Raw genomic sequence first — 6,562 nt, forward strand, 5'->3', positions numbered from 1 at the left:
GTTCTTCAGTAAGGAGCCAGCTCTCTGCATGTATGCAACTGAATTGCTAAAATCCCATTTCAAAGAACTGCTAGGGGCAGGAATGCACATGAAAATCATACTTTTCAGTGCTTAAAATTCAAAATCATTTAAGTAGGATCGTAGCACTAAAAGTCTTTTGGATGACTGAATGTAGTTGCTTAATATTCCAGGTAAGTACACATTTAATAAGTGCACCAAAATACATGTGCAGACATCAACATCACACTCACTCTCTAATAACATCTAAAATTTTTATTTTTGTCTTTAATTTCCTTATGACCATCATTAGATCTTATCCTAGCAAAATTCCTTAGGTCTCTCCATCATTCCTTCTTCCTCATTGAGTTAACTGACAGCAATTCTTCTAGTTGTCACCACAGTTTTCATAAAACTAAGCTAAATGGTAGAAATTCTCAATCCCTCCTCCTATTTCAGTCAAATTTTTTTCTGTGTGTGTGTGTGTGTTCAAGACTGAATTAATTTTTGCTAAGTGAATGGGACAAGAGTTATACATCTGTAGGGAACAAGAATTATACAAATATTTGAATCAGAAATTTAAATTCCCAATTATTTAAGTAGTAGTCTAGAAATTAAATTATCCTTATAGTTTTTATTGCTTTTATCATGTCAGACAATGCAGAACTTTAAAAAAATTGCACCTACAATTCAGTGGGACTGGGTACAACGCTCTACAGAAAATTGTAGAATGGTCTGGGTTGGAAGGGACCTTAAAGATCACCTAGTTCCAACCCCACTGCCATACAAAAGTCAAACTACTTAAAATAGAATAAAGATTTGAATCTTTAATAAAGATTTGAATCTTTTTTTACCAATTAAACACGTGGCTCTACACAATTAAGCTTCTTTTAGTATGGTGTACTGTAATTCTTAAGACTCATTTAACATTGGTGTTGTGGTTGAATCCAGCAGGCAGCTAAACATCACAGCTGCTTGCTCACTCCTCCCAACTGTTGTATGGGGGAGACAATTGGGGAAAAAATAAAAATAAAATTCATGGGTTGAGATAAAGATTGTTGGGGAATGGCTCAGAGATAAGGGTCCTGTGCCTTTAGCCAGTAGATTGTAAGCCTGCATGACTAAGTTGTGCCTTGTCATGTATTAAGAAAATCTTTGAATGAACGTTAGCGCGGGCTCTGATCATACAAAAAGAAAAAGGGGGAATTGTTGGAGAATGGCTCAGAGACAAGGGTCCTGAGCCCACCGAGCAACTGTATGATCAGAGCCCGCGCTAACGTTCATTCAAAGATTTTCTTAATACATGACAAGGCACAACTTAGTCATGCAGGCTTACAATCTACTGGCTAAAGGCACAGGACCCTTATCTCTGAGCCATTCCCCAACAAAAGACAGTTTAGTAGGACAGAAAAAGATGGGGAAATAATAACAACACTACTATACAAAGCAAGCTATGCACAATGTAGTTGCTCACCATCTGCTGACCAATGTCCAGCCATTTCCTGAGCAGTGGTCCCTGAGCAGCTTTCCCCCTAATTTATATACTGAGCATGTCATCACATGGTATGGGATATCCCTTTGGCCAGTTTGGGTCAGAATTTCTGGCTGTGCCTCCTCTCAGCTTGTGCACCCAAGCCTACTCACTGGTGGGGTTGTTCGAGAAGCTGAAAAGTCCTTATCTTAGTGTAAACACTGTTTAGCAACAACTAAAAGATCAGTGTGTTATCAACATTATTCTCATCCTAAATCCAGAATACAGCACTATACCAGCTACTAGGGAGAAAATTAACTTGATCCCAGCAAAACCAGGACAACTGGATAAGTGGTAGTGGTAGATATCTGATGAGCAACAGCTGGGAGATATTCTCTATTTCTGTATTTCTTCACTTCTAAAGTAAGAGTCAGGATTTAGTCAATTAATGAAGGACTACCAAATAGGATTAACAGAGCTCCTAAGGGCTACCGAGCTTACAGTTTAGTCCTCTAAGATTGGAGCTTCTAGGTGAGATACCAAACATCCTCCTCCACTACAGACAGCAGCAAGCGCTTATCTGTTTTAGCACATTTCTTGTAGCCTCCTTTTACACTGTGTCTCTTGAACTACATGTAGTTCTGGTCATGTAGTTGAACATACTGAATCAGTGAAATTGTGCCTAAAGAGGGTATATACAGGTGATGAAAGTAAAATGGTACCAAAGTGTTTTCTTTACATCAGGGTACACTCTTGCCATTGGCTTATAGCCAGAAAGTTTAATTTTATTGCAACGTCACCTAGCTCTTATGTTATTCCAACATCTGGGACTGATATGACCTCAAACACATTCCCTTTAAGTAGAACAATTTTTGTCTACAAACTGCTTCTAGATTACTCTAGGAAACTGGTATCAAACTAGTGTTAATAGCACTGTTACACTAAGAAACATATGGATGGATTCCATATCTGTGTGGATTAGATACAAATGACATCCAATTCAATGAAACTAGCTATATTTTACATTGATTGGAGTAGACACAGCTCTGCAGATGGTAAATTAATTTTTTGTTCAAATACTTCAGCAAACTATTGGAGCTTAAATATTTTACAACACAACCATCATAGGAACAAAGGAAAAGGAAGACCTATTTCCTCAGCAGGGAAATAATTTCATCCAAGCTGAAGTGGGTTTACTTGATCCTCAGAGAACGGGTTTACATTACTTGATCTTCCAAAAATATGCACTCATTTCAGTTTTAATTTTCTGAAAGAGTAATTTTTTAAAATACACAACTAATGGGGATTAGCTATATCGCTTTCCAAACTACACATAGCATAAGAGCCCTGTGATGTAAAAAATAGATTAATCCTAATAAAAACATTTGTTCTGTCTAAAAAATTAGTTATTATTCCCTAGGGTTATATTCAGTACAGAAACCAGAGTTGGATTGTATTGGATACAATACTTCAATACAGATCAAGAAAGTGAAGCTACAGTGCAGAAGTCTATATAAAGTAGTGGAAGATGTATGGTGAAGTTCCAGCAGTTTGAACGTGTAAGTACAATGCTTCCAGACGTTCTCTTCAAAGATAATTTTATAGCTTACATATACATTCTGACAGAAATCAAACAAAATCTAATGAAATAGTAGGCTCTTTCTTTGAAACTTTGTTTTCCACTGTTGTACAAGTTGCCTAAAAATGTGATAAAACTATTTCACAACTCATCTCCCCAGATAAACTACTGATGATTCCAACTAAAGAACTGATGAATGTATCAATTCAGTAAAAAAAAAAAAATGTTTCTTTTCATACTGTAAACCATATACTTTTAACAGAAATTCTTGGAATTCAGATCTTTCCATTTTCTGTTACTTGAAAAACATAGCCATACCATTACCTTTCCTTTTAATTTCATGGACAAATAGAATAAAATTATTTCTGAAAGTTTAGAAAAGTTTTTATTTATCTAAAAATGTGATCATTCACTTTGATAAAATTAGTAAAATCACCTTAAACTTAGTAGAAAGTTTCAGATTCACTAGGCAAATTTCGTATTTCTTTAACCCAATAAATCTTTATTATAACTTCTGCTCTTACAAGGTCAGAGGAAAATAAACAAATTTGAGGTAAAAAAAAAAAAAACAACAAAAAAAAAAATCAAACTTTATAAAATTATGAGGTTTTGTTGATAAGTAATCCTTTTCATTTCATATTCAGAAAAGGAAACTTTGAAAAGTCTTCATTAAAAGGCAGTATTTAGTTATCTTTAGATAACTAGGGGAGTGCCAATATAAGCCATTTTAACTATTTTTCACCTAATCATTTGTCTAAGTTATTCATAAATGGTAGTACTACACGTATTGTTGAATACTTTTGTTAGGGTTCTTTAGTCAAAAGCTGACTGCTTTGAATATTCACTACACTAGAAATTCTGGTGACTTTGTTTAAAAAAAATCCCATACTTATTACAATACTTTTTAATTGTTCTTTGTAGCAAATGAAAGGTAGATAATTGTTTCCTAAAAAATAAAAACTGTGTGATCTTACTGGGTAAAGAGGTGAGACTACCTGTCCTTGCTTCTATGTTCAGTAGGCTTCCTTTTTGTATTTGACTTTGCCCAGAAGCTCCTTGTTCATCCATGCAGACCTTCTGCAAGAACATGGAGTTCTATCCTGACTTCCTCTTTGCCGGGGTGCATTGCTCTTTATCTTGGAGGTGATCCCTGAATAGCAACCTGCTTCCTTTGGCCTCTCTTCCCTACAGGGTTTTATCCCATGCTACTCTGATAAGAAGATCCCTGAAGTGGCCAAAGTCTGGTCTCCTGAAGTCCAAGGTAGCAAGCTTCCTGTGCGCCTACCTTGCTGCCCTAAGGATTTTGAACTCCACCATTTCATGGTCACTGCAGCCAAGACTGCCCTTGAGCTTCACACTCCCCACCAGCCCTTCCTTGTTGGTGAGAACAAGGTCCAGCATAGCACCTCTCCTTGTTGGTTCCTCTACCACTTGGAGAAGGAAGTTACCACCGGTGCATTCCAGGAATCTCCTGGATTGCTTATGTCCTGCTGTGTTGTCCCTCCAACAGATATCTGGGTGGCTGAAGTTTCCCCATGAGAGCCAGGGCTTGTGAACACGAGGCTATCCCTATCTGTCTACAGAGGGCATCATCTGCTCAGTCTTCCTGGTTGGGTGACCTGTAGCAGACCCCCACTATGTCTCCCATTTCTTCTTTCCCTTTAAGCCTGACCCATAAACTCTTGCTTGGCTCCTCATCCATCCCCAGGCAGAGCTCTATACACTCCAGATGGTCATTGACATAGAGGGTGACACCTGCTCCTCATGTCCTCTGCCTGTCCATCCTAAAAAGCCTGTATCTTTCCATTCCAACAGTCCAGCTATAGGAGCCATCCCACAATATCTTCATGACGACAATAAGATCACATCCCTGCAGGCATGCACACATCTCTAGCTTCTCATGTTAATTCCTGTCAGACTGAACTATTAATTGTTTGTCTTGAGTGCTGTCTCAAAGACTGCCTGCCTGAAAGGCCACAGAGATAGTGCTGGTGAGAGATACCTCACCAACAGCTGAAAGACATTCTGGTGCATATGCTGGAATGGAGAGGACCCACATTCTTGTGTCATATTGCTATGGAAACCACAGACTCAAATAGGGATAAGAGGGGTTGTTGAGATGAGTAGCAAGATCGTGCTTCAGAGGTGAATGATCCACAAAGAGATTCATGGTGGTAACTATCCTTGCAACTCTATTCCGACAGCTTGCTTGACTACTGCCTTTTCCTTCCATTCCATCATATTGCTACCTCCTTTGATAAAAAAAAAAAAAAAAAAGCTGTTTCTAGTGTACAGCATTTGACCTTGTTTGTGTCTGAATCTTGTTCCTGAGATCATATCAAAACCTCCCCCAACACTGGATCGGGACAATTCCCCGTGCTACATGTATTTGCACAGAGTCATTGAAGTCGGGCCCCCAATGAAGATGACTGCCTGGAATTTCTTTGTGCTGCTATTCAGGTGCTCTCCTGCTGACCTGTGACCTGTCTCCAGGCTCTGGGCATCTATGGCCAATACTGGCATCAAGCTGGTAGGAGCCGGATGGATTGAGGTTCCCCTTTCCCAGCAACCTTAGTATAAAGACCTCCTCACCAGCTTGGCAAGACTATGACCGAAGATGCTCTTCCTCTTCTCTGACAGATGGACCCCATCAGCCCCCAGTAGACCAGGTTTCTCAAAGCAAGTCCCATGGTTTAAGTAGCTGGAACACTCAGTTGTAGCACGAGTCTCATAACCAACAGTCAATCTGCCAAATTCAAGTGGCCCTTTCAAGCCTCTGACAAGGAGAATTAGTGAAAAAACTATTTGCACACAAGTCTCTTACAGGCACTCCCAAGGCTCAGTAAATCTTGATACTTCTCACACTGCTCCTGACTGTATCTTTGGTGCTCACATGAAACGACAGCAGCAAATAGTGGCCACCGAGAGACTGCTGAGCCTTGTAGAGGCTCTACAAGGCTCAGCAGTCTCTCGGTGGCAACCCTGACAAAAAAAAAAAAAAAAAAAACACAAGCAGTGCACCCCTCTATAGAGTGTCAGATCAGAAGACGGGTGCCTCCATACCTCTCAGAAGAGTGTCACCTATCACCTTTTCTTAGTTGCACTGGTTGTTCTACAGGGAGTAGATCGGGCTGCCTTACTCAGCTCCAGCACCTCTCCTGATGTGACAGGTCTTTCCTCTTCAGTCTGCAGAGCAGTGAAATGATTCTGCAAGGTCACTTCAGGCTTTGGGGGAAGTCTCTTCCACCCCTAGGTCCTTGCCATTGCAAGCTTCCATTCTTCTTCATTTTTGACCCCCTCCCTTCCGTATGTGTTGGCTGGGTAGTTTTCAGCAGTTTGGCTGTGGGTCCAGTTGGAACCAGCTATGTAACTCATTCTCAGCCTACCTAATATTACACAGCCTTCTCCCTGCCTCCTGCAGCTCAGCCACCTACTGCAGGAGCTCCTCCACCTGGGCACGGCTTTTACGGGCAGGTCTGCAGTTTGTCTAGTCCCCAGAAGAAACGTCCAGACAC

At 40.0% G+C, this 6,562-nt stretch overlaps 1 long non-coding RNA gene across 1 annotated transcript; it reads left to right on the forward strand.

The window, feature by feature from the left end:
* The first annotated feature begins 1,149 nt into the window (after positions 1 to 1,149).
* LOC116963186 lies at positions 1,150 to 5,988 on the forward strand. The gene is made up of 3 exons (XR_004408010.2): positions 1,150 to 1,275; positions 5,034 to 5,038; positions 5,976 to 5,988. It is a non-coding gene; the product is annotated as an uncharacterized LOC116963186 (long non-coding RNA).
* Positions 5,989 to 6,562: the final 574 nt, after the last annotated feature.

Source organism: Tyto alba, unplaced genomic scaffold (assembly GCF_018691265.1).
Source record: "Tyto alba isolate M040663 unplaced genomic scaffold, T.alba_DEE_v4.0 Super-Scaffold_6, whole genome shotgun sequence".
NCBI classification, from domain to species: domain Eukaryota; kingdom Metazoa; phylum Chordata; class Aves; order Strigiformes; family Tytonidae; genus Tyto; species Tyto alba.